The 15434-nt window shown below is 49.4% G+C and overlaps 1 protein-coding gene across 6 annotated transcripts in view; it reads left to right on the top strand.

Moving 5' to 3' along the window:
* Positions 1–15434, top strand: part of ZHX2 (zinc fingers and homeoboxes 2) — a 164827-nt gene that overhangs the window by 72624 nt on the left and 76769 nt on the right. For all 6 annotated transcript variants that reach the window (XM_063079541.1, XM_063079544.1, XM_063079538.1 and 3 more), the window contains one exon: positions 4507–4577. The gene's annotated coding sequence lies outside the window, so the exon portion shown is untranslated. The remainder of the gene's footprint in view (positions 1–4506; positions 4578–15434) is intronic.

The raw sequence follows: 15434 nt of genomic DNA on the forward strand, positions 1-15434 counted from the left end.
TCTCATAAATGTTCAAGATGTCGAACAACACCCACACACCCCAGGGCAGTTGTGAACTCAGCCTCCTCTGTGCTCTAGGGGGGATCTTAATTGAGGACTGGTTGGGGCTGGTGGGAGAGAGAGATGGCCCAGTTTGCCAGCAACTCCTGTCACAGAGTCAAAGGTGAAGAGGCAGTGTGGGGAAAGGTGGACAGATTCTTCTGTCCGGCCTGAGTGCAGACCCCAGTGCTGGGCTTTCTACTCTCACGACTCTGGGCAACTTATTTAATCTCTCTCAGAGCCAGGTTTGGCATCTGCAGAATGGCTATATGAAAACCTGCTCCTCAGAGTTGCTGTGGAAGACAGAGATAAGACATAAGGCCCAGCCCGGGGCCTGGCACAGAGCACGTTCTCAGGAAGAGGCAGCTATTGCATTGGCCACTAGCTGGTCATGCTCTTCTTAGTGACCAGGGTGAAATATTGTCTGGAGCAAAGACAGGGAACTTAAGCCTGCACTTCCGGCTTGCAGAATGATGGGCAAGCTTGGGCTCCACAAAGTAGTTTGTAGCGTTCCACCTTTTTTGAACTTGACCTTCCTGTCTTGTTTCCAGGCTGAACTGGCTCTAGCCAGAGCCCGTTCTTCACCCTCCCCTCAATATGATGCTGTCACCCCAGGACATAATGACCTGGTCACTAGGCCCAGCATTTCTAACTCCTCTGCTCAGTGTCTGCTGCATGAAAAATGAAATGGAATAAACTGCACTAGAGGGAGTGACCCTAGGGGAGGGCGTTTCTTCTACAGACCCAAATCGTTAAAGTCGCTTTCCTCCTCCTCCACCTTCAAGTGTTTAGCAATTTGATAGGCTTACTCTAGGCCAAAAGGGGGTAATGGGGAGACCCATGGGGACAATGCTACCAGCAGATTTTTTCCTCATTGGGATTTTGCTACATATGACCAGCACTTTCCGGCAAAAGGACTCCAGAGCTAGCAAGGCTGGAAATGTGTGCACATAGAGCTCGGAGGGCACTAAAAAGTCCTCTGATTCAGGTGTAATGCTCCTAGTGAGAGCTGCCATTTTCCATGTGTGGGAACTCGGGGCTCCACCTGGCATGCACTGCGGCCTCAGGTTTCCCACTACAGCCCAAGCAGGCAGGCTCTGCTTAAGCCCCACATGTCTGGTGAGGAAACCAAGGTCCTGAGAAGGGACATGACTGGTGTGAGGGCACGGAACAAGTGTGCAAGAGAAGCAGAACCAGACTCAGACTTCCTATCTCCGAGCCCACTGCTCTTTCCACTGCACTGGCTAGGATCAAGTGTCTAGCGGGTGCTGGTGCAGAGCTGGGGTCAGGGGTAAACGGGGAAAACAGAACTAATTCAGTGAGACAGATGCCCCAGCTCTGAGAGTAACTCACTGTGCATCCCGAGTCACGTCACTCCACTCCTCTGGGCTCAAGGTGCTGCCTCATCAGGGCAGGATAATAGCAGGTATTGTCAATAACAAGAGCAGCTAACACATCTGCTTATGCTGTTCTAAGCACTTTGTATGGATTACCTCCCTCAACCCTGCAGGGTAAGTTGGTGTTCATTAGGGGACAAGGGAGAGACTAGCACAGTATAGCCATGTGGCTACCTGGAGCGTGGTGGGTCCAGGAAGCTGAGAAGCAGCCAGTGAGCTGAGAACACAGCAGGGCAAGGTGGGGTGGGGACAGGTGCCAGACCTGGTGCTTAGCACAGAATCAGGTATATACAGGTACTCAATAAATGAATGCCAGTGAATGTCAGTATTTAATATTAACATGTTCAGTATTTGATAGCTATATATATTATACATTCAAGTTATATACAGATATTAGTACCTACAATGTAACTTCCTTTACGTGGGCATTTCTACTATAAAATGATATATGCATTCCTGTAAATGCTTGCATTATGAAAAATTCAAAAATCAGAGCTTTGGGGGACAGTGCAGTTGCAGCAGAACACTCCCAACTCATGCAACTCTGTGACAAAGCACAACCCTCGTATTAACTGTAGCACAGTCAAAATGGCATGCTAAATTTTGAATTCAAAAGAACTACGACAGTAACTTTAGGTCCTGAATAACTATAGGGCTGTATTTTTTTAAAGGGGGACTGTGAAGGAAGGCAGATAGAGACGACTTGAGGCTGCTGAGTTATAGAGGCAAAAGCGGACAGATAGCTTTATCAAAAGTTACAGGTGAAAGAGCAGTTGCAGGCTTTCCTAAAATGCATTAGAGATGGCTGGTTTAGCATGGCCTTTGCACAGAGGTCAAGGAGAACTGAGCAGCAAGCTCAGACAGAGCACATGGCCATGCCAAACCAAGAGGAAGGGTGTGGAATGAGCCTCGTGGACAGCGTGGCGGCCTCTGGGGTTTACTGCACTCGGCTGTGTCCAGGCACTTTGCATCCACCTGCTGGTACTTGTGGTGCAAAGCATTAATGTGCTGGGAACATTTGCCTGTGAACCAATACTACTTTCTCATTTTGACTTTGTTCCCCTATACCTTAGCTGAGCTCAACTGTCTTACGGAAGCAAGTGCAATAGAAAGAAGGATGCACAACATGTGGTTAATTGATAGTCCAAGCATGCCAGCTGGCTAGTTTACATTGAGAAAAGTACTAGTCATGCACCCTGTGTGGGCTGTGAACTGTTTTGCTCTTGGTCCATGAGTCTGTTCAGTAAACCCACCTTACAAGCAGAGTGTGGAGCAAGGGCTTATGGAGTTGGGTGACACTAATCGACAGCATCATAAACCTGTGTTGTGATGTCCCTTTTTCCTATCAGGAGTAGCTGAGCTACCCTCTCATACCTCTGGGCTTGGACTTAGAAGATAGCAACTTCAGTCTGCCTGAGAGCTGTGTGACCTCCGGAAAGTCGCTCAATCTTTCTGTCCTGGTTCTCTCAACTGTAAAATAAGGCTAGTGACGCACCCCTTAAAAGTAGCTGATCAGGTAGTGGATGAAAAGCTCCTCTCTAAAGGGCTTGATAAAGTATTGTCCTTCCTACCCGTCAGTGCCTGGAATAGTTAGTTCTGAGGCCAGTGGGCAAGAGAGCTAAACTCTCTGGAATCAAACTAAATTAATCACCGTGATTAAATGCAGAAGCTTGAATTCCCCTGCAGGAAGGAGGTCCAAAACTTTGGGGAATTTTGCTGGCCCTTGACAAAACCGAGGAGGAGGGGAAGCCTGTCCCCAGTAACCAACGCCTCCCTGAGTGCTCCACGGTACACCCGGGACCACCACCCCTCCAGGGCCTGAGGTCACCCGCCACGCGGGCTGACTGCCCTTCTCTCGGCCACTCCCACGAAGCCGAGCCTGCCCGTCCCTTCACCCTTTCATTTTGCTTTTCAAAAATAGCGCAGGGGGAAGGAACACGGCTCCGGAATCGCAGGAACGTGGCTCCGCGTGGCTCTGCCACTTCCCAGCTCTACAGCCACAGTAGCCAAGTCGTCACTTACGCCTATTTCCTCACCCAGAGAAGCGGCTCCGAATTCCTTCCCTGATTAAGAAGATTATAAACTAGCACTTTGCAGACAAAAGTGTGCCCGGGAATCACCCGAGGATCTTAGGAAAGTGCAGGTAGATTGCACGGGCCTTGGCGGGGCCTGAGACTCTGCCTCCCCCACAAGCTCCCCTGTGAGCAGCGGGACGCCGGGCCAGGTGTGTGCAGGGCTTGGCGCAGATGGCGCGCGGGGAACAGACTTGCCTTCCCCCCGTCGAAGGGTTCTCTGAGAACAGGGCCGATGGCTAGAGAAGCCTCTGCTCACCTGGGAATTCTCAGGGAAACAAGAGACAAGTCGCGCTTTCCAGGCGCTGGGCGTGGCGCGCGGCCTCTGCAGGAGCAGGGACCCTGGGCACACGTGCGCCGCAGGTGGCCTCTGCGGCGGGGAACCTCTAGGGCTCAGGCCCCAGCTTGCCATGCTGCGGGCACAGCCTCGGAGGCGCGCACACGCCTGGTTCTTGCAGCTACGGCTCTCCCCAGGAATTTTCAAAGCACACAGGGTTCGCTTGGCAGGAGTCTCCCAGGATATAAATACGCTTTGGGGGCTTTTGTTTTAAGGATTGCACTGTCTGTTCGACTTGAGGTCTGAGCACAGAGCTTTCCCCACCTTCGCCCTCACCAAAGTGGAACCATGAACGGCCCGCTGCCAGGAATAGACACGGAAGGCTCCAGGAGACCCTGAGTGAGGTTAAAAGAGGCCTCCCCCACCTCCACCCCATCCGAATTTGCCTTTAGTCTCGCTCTTCTGAAAAGCCTGCTTCTCAACAAACTGCTAACTCATCCGTGGTTAGGGTCTTTTTTTTTTTTTTTTTTTCTGTTCTCAGAATCGCCACAAAGCCCAGAGATTTTGAGGTTGGCTTAATGAGCATCTGGGTCCTTACCATTTCCCCTTCTTTTAGGCTCCCTACCTCCCTCCCAGTCCCCAGTGACTCAGTCCTGCTAGCAAAGAGATGGACACTCGGTTGCTCTGCCCTGCTTTAATATCGAGTTTCTTTCCCTCGTAGGTCTTGACGCACTGACAGCTCTCGGAGTCCAGCTGTAAAAAGATTCCCAGGATGTAAGCAATACCGGACTGGTGAGTGCTGTTGTGTTTGGCAGTGGTCGCAGCCCAGGTTGGATTTCAAGAAGGGAAAGGAGATGAAGGGGAGGGGCAGGGCCAGCGGAGCTCTTGCAGTTCTGAAACCACGTTTCCATCCACATGCACCTGGGAACAGCACAGTGTGGAGAATCCAGGTGTGAGTCCCTTGGAATTTGCTGGATTCCTGCCAGTCCCTCCCCAGAAGCAAACTGAGCCTGCAGGTGGCTGGGCTGTTTGCTCTCTGCTCAGATGACAGGAGCTCAGACTCACCCTCTAGAGGGGATCAGCATGAAATTGTTTCCAGAGAATCTCTAGCCCGGGTCAGGGTGATGTTCTTAGAACAAAGAGGGAGCTACCTGGCTCACAGCAGTGGTAAGCCATAGCCCTGAGGAGACAGGGCTAAAGCGAGGCAAGAAAGCCACCTTTGCACATTTGAAGGACTGTCACTGGCAAGAGGAAGGAGGGCAGCTGTTGACTCAACCTAAGGAAAAGTTCCTAACAAAGGAGCTATGCAGAGGTACAACAAGCATCCTGGGGAAGTTGTTAGTTCCCTGTTGCTGGCACAATTCAAACAAAGGTTGGAGAGATGTCCATGGGAAATGTCAAAGCAGGGAGCAGTTTTGACTAAGATAGTGTTTTATAGACTGTTCCCTGGTGATCTAGAATACCCTGAGGAATAGGCAGGGGGTGGGAGGGTTTAGGAAAAGTCTGCACACAAACTCTCTCATACAGCCTCTGCTTTAGGGGGCAGATTCTGCTATAGCCATTCAGAAGACACTGGGTGAGATGACCCCTGGGTCTCTCCTGTGACCTGTTGCCCACTGGTCAGCTGATCACACCTGAGCTAATGACAGTGTAGGTGTCATAGGTGTGACATCAAACACCTGCTGTATGTGATGGGTTGGGCAGCCCACCAGGCATGATGGGAGTTTTGCTCAGAGGCTCTAAGGTTCTCTCTCCCATGCCAGGGCTACCAAAAGTGTTACCAGCTAGTCACACCATCAAGGGATTTGTCCCAAGATCCAGACCACACACACCAGAAGAAAAGACACAGGGGGCATGTGGTGAGACCCATCCACCCCCACTCGCCAGGGCCCCAACAAGGCAGAAGTGTGTGTGGTCCAAGCAGGCTGTTGTAGGAGGACAATGAGTCAGTGCAGGGGCAGGACCATTACCACATGCTCGAGTGACCAAACCTGGCCTGCTGAGTGTGAGAAAAACTGCACTCCAAACCCAAATGGGGAAATTATGCAGGAGAGATGCCCGCTGCACATGGGAGGGTCTGATTAAAAAGAACTTGGGTTTCCTTTGTGCTTTGTAACTGGGTCTTCTCCCCTCGGGTCTGGGTCAGCTGCAGCAGTAAATATTTACCAAGAGTCCCTGAGGGCAGGGCACTGTGGGAGGCTAGAGATGGTGTTTTTCTTTAAGAAACTAACAGCCTGGATGAGAATCGAGTTTGACAATGGTTGTGCATAGGCTGTATGTTCAGCCGAGTCCTGAATGCTGTTTGCTATGGGGGCAGAAGGGGAAGGGAGGAAGAGGAGGAGGGCTGAACAGTAAATTTGAACTGTGGCTTGGCACTTCCTTGGCAAATCTTCAAGCAGGCGTTGTTGAGCTTTAAGGACAGGAGCTGTGTCCTTGCATTCACAGGACCTGGCACATAGTAGGTGCTCAGTAAATGACTGTTGAATAAAGTGATGAGGAGTCAGTCAGGGAGGAGATGTCTAGAGTTAAGATCAGGAGTCAAACTGCCCAGGTTCAAATTCTCACTCTTCCACTAGCCGTGGAGCCTCAGGCAAGTTGCCAGCATCCCAATGCTTCAGTCTTCTCATCTGTAAAATGGGGAGAGTGATAGTGCCCACCTCATAGAATGGCTGAGAGGATTCAGTGAGTTAATTCATATGAAGCTGCTTGGTCTCATGCCTGTCCATAGTAAGTGCTCAGTACATATTAGACCTTATTCTTATTCTGGATGTGGGACATGACCCCAGGTTAAGGCTCAGTGTTGGAGCCGAAGTACTGCACAGGCTGGAGGACAAAGCCCTGGGCTGGGAGTCAGAGGCCCCAGCATAGCTGCTGAGAGGGGGCTGGGGAAGCTGTCGCTCCCCGTGAGCCCATTCTCTGAAATGAGGGCGGGCAGGGCAGCACCATTTTTCCTGCTCCCTGCCTCTGATGGTCCCTCCTGGTTCTGACGCTAGTCCAAAGTCAGGGGCACTCTGCCATTTTTTACTGGCTTGGGGGCCTCACTGAGAGTGGTGGGGCTTCTCAGAGCATCCCTTTCCCCAGCAAATGGGGACACTGGCACTGGCCTCTTTCCCTCACAGAAGTAGTCTTGAAAATTGAAAAGCACCAGCACCCAAAAAAAGATTCTGTTGATACAGATGGAAAATCACTTAAGACTCAAGCTTGGGTACCATGGTCTGGAGCCCCCCAGTCAACGTCCCTTCCCCGCCCCCTCCCCAGTGAAGTCTGGCATTCTCCACGGCTGAAAGACAAACAGCTTGTCCCTGGATTCCCAGAACAATGCTTCACTTTGTAAAAAGCACCACCCACCACCCCCCACTCCTAGGATTTAGAGTATATTTCAAATAAAAAGTGCATTTGCCTGAAACACTTGTCAGGGTCACATTTCTTACATTAATAGTAGACCTGGGGCTCCCCTGCCCCATGTCACCCTGACCCTGGCTGGATAGTAGGATTGTAACAAGCCAGAATCACACCTGTGCCTGAGGCATCTAAAAACATACCAATCTCCTTTTCCCGTGCACCCCCCACCCCCATTTGCTCAGAGGCCACACCTGGGGTGGGAAGAGGGCAGGGATGAGGGATTCAATTGGTCGTGGCTGCTGGGGGTACTGTGCCAAAAAGGGTGCTGAGACATCTCCAGGAGAGAGCATGCTGCAGTGGATTAGCAATGTCTACCAAGGGAGCAAGAAAGAGGACTACAGCATTCATCCAACTTTTTGGCATCTCTAGACAAAGCGATTTCTAAGGCCACTTTCCTGTGTCCACACCTTGTGGTTTTATATTAGCAGCCTTGTTTTACATCACAGAGGCAAAGCACAGCAAAACCTCATTAATCTGGACCACTTCAGGACCAACCTGAGTGAGTGAAGGGTCTTAATCTCAGGGTGTCTGCCGCATGCAGATGAGCTTATGACCTTTCAGTACATGGACTTGGCTCAGCCCAGCTAGCTAACTGGTGCTGGTACAGGGGCCACAGGATCTGCGCTTAGCAGGTCTGAGCACATGGGTGAACACCCCTGACCTGTACTTCTAGGCCACTTCCTCTTTTCATGTGCTTAGGAATGGTTACTGCTAAACTCTAACAAAAGCAGGGTGTTTTCTGAAGTAGAAAATCATTCAGTGGGCAGTTTTACTTCTATTTCAGATTGCCATGGAATTTCAATTAGAGAGACTTTGCCACACTAGCTGGGAATAAGCTGTTTTTCCAGAGTTATAGGCAGATGAGGCAAAATAGTCCAGAACTAGGTTTCGCCTGAGTTTCCTGATCTGTAAAATGGAGAAATAATACACCTCACAGGGTTATTCAAAAGAGTAAATGAGATAAAATGAGGACAGACCTAGCATGTAATCTTGTTCACAAAAGATGTTCAGAAAATACTACTTCTCTCCTGTACCACCTCCCAGGTGTAGTCACACGGAAAGCACAGCTTACTCTTGCAGTATGTTTGAGAAAATGATGTTACGGATAGCTTTTAAAAAAATAGCATTTTACTTTTTAAATGACTTCAGTTCGTATTTTAGGGGCTCTTCCTTTCTATTCCTGATGGTTCTTCAGGGGAAATACCCATCTAAGTTTCACCTGGAGTTTCTCCGCTCTGGTCCTCTGGGTGGAGTAGCTCCCAGGGTACTGACATGCATGTGGACAGATGTGTTTGTAACACAGTTGAGTCCCTTCTCAGGTGTCTCTAACGGGGACTGAACTGCACGGTGATTGGACCATGTCCACATCTTCCCTTCAACACAGCAAGTGTCATCACCCAGATTCCATCCCTGCTGTTAGAAGAGTCAGGACAAGAAATGGGATCTAATGCCAATTGGATACCAACCGAATTTGAGTGCGAGCATGTCTGAAGGATGGGCTTTACTTGTTAAAAATGGATAAGAAGTTTGAAATGGAACTCTTCTTTCAGCCTTAGTCTCTGAGAATCTTCAGGAGAAAGATTAAATTTCCACTTCAAAAAAAAATCAGAACTAATGAAATCTATATGAAGGGGGGAAAGAGACCGACACAGCTGCAGGAGCAGCAACCCTAGTCCATGCAGCGGGGCTAGGAGTGGGCCTGGGAAGCCCTGTGGGCTCGTCAGGTCTGCCGGGTTGTTGGCTGAGAGCTGGGGGCTAAGGCAGGAAACAGACAAGGACACTCCTTGATTCCTGACCCTTGACCCCCAGCCCTCTTGGGCCTGCAGCCTGGCAAGCCGGGCTGGACAACCTCACTCTTCTCTTTTGCCCTCTCTCCTGAGACTAGAGCAGAACCATTCAGCAGCCCATGCCTTGCCCTTACCTGAGGAGCCTCCTGCCTCCATCTGCCCCTGGGAGGGGATAGCCAGTGGTCATCCCACACCACCCAGGGCAGGGCAGAAAGAGGAATGTGACCCCCATCCTGCCCTCCCGTTGTCCCCACTAAGGTTCCACTCCCTAGTGGGGTGGTCCCGTGTGGGTCCCTCTCCTCATCCTTGTCCAGCCTCAGACTCTTCCCTCCTAGGACGGAGCTGAGGGAAATCGTGGGGCAGGGAGGAGGCCTTGAGGTCAGAGTGGCCAACATAGGCTCACCAGGGAGCTGTCCCCTGAAGGCCCGGGCAGTGCAAGTCCCACAGCTTCCCCTGGGTCCTTGTTCCCTGGGCTTCCATGGATCTTACAGTCTATACCACCCACCGTGAGGCGATCTCACAGAGCTAAGATCACACACTCTGGAGCTAGACTGGTTTCTGGGTTAGAATTTTGGCTTCACCTTTGCTAGTCCTGTGACTGACAAGTTAATTAACTCTTCTGTGCCTCAGTTTCCTCATTTGTATAGTGGACCACCTCATAGGGTAGTTATGATGACGGAGTTTATGGAACATGCTTAGAACATTACCTGGCACAGAGTAAAAGTGTTGGTAAAAAACAACAATCAATAAGTAAACACGGAAGTCAGGGTGTCATGTGATCACCTGATTGACGTCAGTGAGATGGTGAGTTTCCTACCCACAGAAACAAAGTCTCTCATTCTGCCTGAGGTTCAGGGAGGCCCTCAGCTAGACCCTGAAGGAGGGGAGGAACTCCTGCAGACAGGGAAGAAGGGAAAGCCAGGCAAAGGCACCAAGGCAGACAGAGCCTGGACATTTGGAGACTGTGGGGAAGTCTGGGGTGGCTGCAGCTGAGAGGGCCTCATGGGGGAGTACACAGCAGTTGAGATGGTTAAGGTTGGATGAGTGCAACTGCAGAGGTCCTTGGATGCCTCACTAACGACTTAACTGTTTGCAGGAAGCGATGAGTGGCTTTCACAGGTTTTTAAGCAAGAGAGTGATGTAACCTGGGCTGAGAAAGGTCAGAGTGCAGAGGGTGGGTTGCAGATAGGAGAGACCATAGACAAGGCAGCAGTCAGGAGGTGGCAGCTGCTCTGATGAGCGTGGCGAGGGGAGTGAACGTCTAAACCAAGGTGGTTACAGCAGCAGTGGAACACAGCACTAATCCACAACAAGAATAGAGCAGACATGAGTTTGAAACGTGAGAAAGGAAGGGTCAAGAGTGAGTCCCAGGCTTCTGGCTTGGGAATCTAAGAGGGAGTGATCCTGTTAACCAGGTGGTGGACAGATGGAGCAGAAGGCACTGGGAGCGCTACGTGTGACACACCTGTGCACGTGCATGGGCCAGGAGGTGCGGAGAGCAACCAGTAAGCAGGTGGTCTTGGAAGGCCAAATGGCTTGATTTCCTGCCCTGGCTCAGCCACTTCCAAACTGTGTGACCTCAGTGTTTAACTTTCCTGAGCCTCAGTTTCTTCCTCTGCATGAGGATTGTATATTTATTATTATTACCTACCTGAGAGGGCTTGTAGGATTAATACGTGTAAAGTATTAAGAACTGTGTCCAGCACAGGAATGCTCATGAGCGTGAGCTTGTGTTACATTAGCATTGATGTTAATTTTAGGATTAGTATTTGTATCATCATCCTAGCAGAGATGTTCAACATGGGCCTGGAACACAGAAACAAGCACAGGAAGGGATGGATGAATTTGGAAGTCTCCAGCTTATATATAGGCTAGTGATTACCAACCTGGTGATCACAGGTGGGTGTGTTGCTGGGGAAGCAAGAAAGCATTGCCTGGGTCCTTTTCAAATTGTATCACCCTCCCCAGCTGTGCTACAGCCTCCACCCCAGCCCCTGACCCCTGCTGTCCTATGACAAATCAGCATGAGCCCTTATCAAAGGGCACATGCCCCATCCCTCAGGCCTGCTGGGGAGGAAGAGGACAGACAGCTGACAGAGGAGATGGGTGAGCCCCTGGGGTAAGTGAGCTCTCTCAGGGACAGCTCGGAGAGAGAAAACAGCTGGGTTGAAGACAGAAGCCTGTGGTGGCAGCAGCATGTAAGAGGCAGGACCAGAAGCAGCAGCTGCACCAGGAAACTGAGCACCAACCGTCCCACATGCCTCTAGTATGAAATTTGCCCCTCCACCCCTCCATGGACTAGACAGGAAAACCCCATTACGTACAGGTAATTTAGTCCTTCCAGATTCAGGTGCAAGTTCAAACCACGCCCCATGCCCCATTCAATAATATGTGAGCAGTTCTTTGTTCCTTCCTTTAGTGTTAGGAGTGGACTCAAAGTATCTAAGTTAAACAGGAGAAATAGAGAAAGGAGAGACGGCACCCCACCCTGCCTTGTCTGTCTGAAGCTTGGCTCCAAGTGCCCTGCCCTGAACCCCACACCTTGTGATTTCAGAGCCCAGAGTTTACCAGCCAAGGAAATAATACCTGAACCTAGGAGATAACACTTAAAAAGCTATTTGATTATAGTAGTCAGACTTTTGGTTACAAGATAGAAATCCAATTCAAATTGACATAGCGTAAAACAAAAAGGTGGTTCGTGTAATTGAAAAGTCTGAGCTGGTCTGGCTCTGAGCCCAGCTGGATCTAAATATTGTCAGTGGGTGTCGTCTCTCCATCTCTCGGCTCAGCTTCCTTCTGTGTGAGCTTCCCTTGGGCAGGTGTCCCCCGCCAACATGGTGGCAAGGTGGCCACCAACAGCACCTTCTTCAGCAATCCCCAGAGAAAGAGGGCTTCACTTCCATAGTGGTACTAGCAAATGCCCCGGGAATGAGAGACTCGGGTCACATGTCCATCCCTGAGCCAACTGCTGTGGCCAAAGGGTGGACACTGCTGACTGGCCAGGCCTGTCACGTGCTCCCCCCAGGCGCTGTGGGACCACATGGACTGAGAAGAGGTGGTGGGGAAATTGGGGAGAGGGCAGATGGCTGAACCAAAAGTACCACATGTAAGTCCTGCCCTTCTTTAAGTGCCTAGTAGTTACGATAAGGGAATGATTGCTGTGGTCATGATTCTCAGAACAGACCCCACGGGAGTGCTGCACCTGGGGCGGGCGTTCAGGCTAGAGCACAGGTGAGGAGGAAGCTGAGATAGGGGATATTTTTACAGAAGTGATATCCCACACCTGAGTCCCCCTCTGTGGCTCTAACCACACCATGTTGTAATTAGGTGCAGCTGTGTGGTCTCTCCCAGGGAACTGGCGGTGCCCGTGTGCTGCTGCTTCCCATGCCCTGCAGCCAGTAGGTGCCTGACCGTAGCTGGCACCTGCCCAGCACCCCATAAATGGTCACTGGTTGAGCAGCTCAGAGCGAGCATGCAGAGAAGAACCCTCGTCCCATAGCCTGTGCAGGAGGCCATCTCTGCTTCAGGTGCGCTCCCACTCTTCTGAGGTCTCTGGTTTGTATCACAAACAACAGTGGATTCGTTTCTGATGGTTGCTGTAACAAATTCCCACAAACCGCCCAGCTTAACCCAAATGTAGTACGTTCCATTTCTAGCAGTCAAAGTCTGAAATGGGTCTTGCTGGGCTGACATCAAGCTCTTGACAAGGTGTGTTCCTTTCTGGAGGTTCTCAGGGAGAATCCATTTTCTTGCCTCTCCAGCTTCTAGAGGCCGCCCAAAGTCCTTAGCTCATGCCCCCTTTCATGTTGAAAGCCAGCACTGGCCAGTTGAGTTTTTCTCATGCTGCATCACCCTGACTCTGACTTCCATCTTTAAAGAACTCTTGTGATTACATTGTGCCTACCCCAATAATCCAAGATAATCTCTTTATATTAAGGTCAGCTAATTAGCAACCTTAATTCCATCTGCAATCTTAATTCTGCTTTGCCATTTAAAATAACATATTCACATATGATGTTGATGTGGGGAGAGGGAAGGAGGAAAAGGAGGAATTGATAAAGGGACACAAAAATCAACTATGTTGTATATTGATAAATTTAAATTAATTAGTTAATTAATTAAATGAAGTTACATATTCACGGGTTCTGGAAATTAAGGCTTGGGCATCTTAGGCGGTCCATGATTCTGCCTTCCACAGCTATTGCTATAATCAGTTCTAACGTTTATCCAGCACTTGCCATGTTCAAGGCCATTTGCCAAATCCTTTACATGCCGTAACTCATTTAATTCTCACAGCTAACCAGAGAAAGGTACTATTTTACCACTGAGAAAATCAAGGCACCAAAAAGTTAATCATATCCAAGGTCACAGACCCAGTAAACAGTAGAATTGGGGCTAGATCACAGACCTGCCAGACCCTGAAATCTGGACTCTTAACTAGAAGGGCGGTTGATGGAGGGTTTCAGGACCCTCAGAGTAATAGAAAATGGAGATTCTTTTCGATTGTAATAGAGGTAGATATGGTGGTGGGGAAGTTCCAGGTGCCAGATTACCTGGGTTTATGTCCTGGCTCTGTCCCTTACCAGCAGTGTGACCTTGAGCCGGTCACCCTCCTGTTCCTCCACTATAAAATGAGCATACATGGCTACAGTGAGTCACCATGGCCGGTTTTATTTTTATTTTTAAAGTCAAACAAATTCCTGGACATAAATTTCTCTTTTTTTTTTTTTTCTTTTTGTTATGTATATCATCAACCCACTTTTAGTGGGAGAAAAAACCCATATATATATCTCCTTTTACTTTGCTTTCTTTTTTTCCTCTATTTCCTCATTAGTAATGTAGCCAGGACCAGCCAACTATGCCTGTCTCTGTGCAGACTATGAGTTAAGAATGGTTTTGTATTTTTAAAAGATCTTATAAAAACAAAACAGAACACAACAATATGCAACAGAGATTGCATGTGACCCACAAAGACTAAAATTCTTACTGTCTGACCCTTTACAGAAGTTTGGTGACCTCAGAAAGAGTATGGCGGTAGAGTCAACCAGACCAGGTTTGGATGCTGCGGGGGGGTCAGACAGGGCCCAACTGCACCATTAGACTGTGAAAGCACCTTGGGGCCTTCCCTCAGCAGTGGCATTAATAACATTTGTAGCAACAGCAGCCATACTGGTAGCAGTAGCAGGTGCCAGTGGTAATCGAAGTGGTGGATGGAATTTGTCGAGCATGATCTCTATGAATCCCCTCGGCAATCCCTTGAGGTAAGCACAGCCATGAGCCCCTTTTATGTGTGGGGAGAGAGAGCTGCTGGGGGAGCAGGTCACTCACTCATGTTTACAGTGAGATGAGACCATGCTGGGATTTGAACCCAGGCAATCTGACTCTCCACTGCCATTAGCAATTCCTTCAGGCAAAAGAAATCTTTGTCTCCCTCCATTTACTTTCCAAACCCCTTTTCCTCAATTTTCTGGCAAAATTCCTTTCCACTGTAAAAGGACAACTGAAAAATAGAAGAGCTGTCAGAAATAGCTCTAACACAAACATCTAAGTTTTGGTTTTTGCATCTGTCCATCCATGTATCCATCCATCCAACACACCCCAGCGCCAGGAACTCATGAGAGTGCATGTCTTTCACGCTGACAACTGGGGTAAACTCTAAACCCCTGGGTCCTCCAAATTCATTGTTACTGGGAGGCTCAGAAGGAAGCTCATTAAATAGTACCAGGCACTTTATTAATATGCTGCAATTCGGGCAGCACCAGACTATTTCAGCACCCCCTCCCCCTGCCTGGTTACCATGACAACATTATTTTAACAAACAGCTGCTTAATATTTAATGAAAATTATGTTCCTGACAGGCAAGCAGAAGAGCAACCATGCTACAAAGGGCTTAGAGAGGTCCATGAGGACATTTTTACAGGGAGTCATCAGTTTCCCCTGATCCCCATATGCCATTCGTCACCAGAACATGCATGTATTCTGTGGGCTGGTTGCCGACGTGGTGCCAGGCCTCGGTAATCCACAGCAATTGAAGGTTGTCACTTTTTTAATGCAGAACGTCACAATGGCTCCATGAGGATAGGGTAGCACGATAGCATTATTAAACACTCCTTTGTACACTGATCTGCTAATTTCACCACCGCTCGCCTGAGACTGCTGAAAGCCTTGTTTGCTTCCTGTGTCTGGAATTGGGCTGGATTGTAAGACAGCACATGGAGGGCCTAGAGCATGTGTGTGCCAGTGTAGAAGGAGCCTGTGTTTCCTCTTCAAGGTGCCATCTGTCCTATTCTGTCAATTTAGTAACAAGCAGGTATAGGGATGGTGGGATCCGGCCTCTGCCCTCAAGGGGGCAAATGTCAAGAGAGAAAAGACCACAGGGACACAGACAATTCTGTGACAACCTCTACCATTTTGTTGGTCTCTATGCCAGGCACTGTGCTAAGCACTTGAAAGCAAAATT

Source organism: Cynocephalus volans, chromosome 15 (genome assembly GCF_027409185.1).
Source record: "Cynocephalus volans isolate mCynVol1 chromosome 15, mCynVol1.pri, whole genome shotgun sequence".
In the NCBI taxonomy this organism is placed as follows: domain Eukaryota; kingdom Metazoa; phylum Chordata; class Mammalia; order Dermoptera; family Cynocephalidae; genus Cynocephalus; species Cynocephalus volans.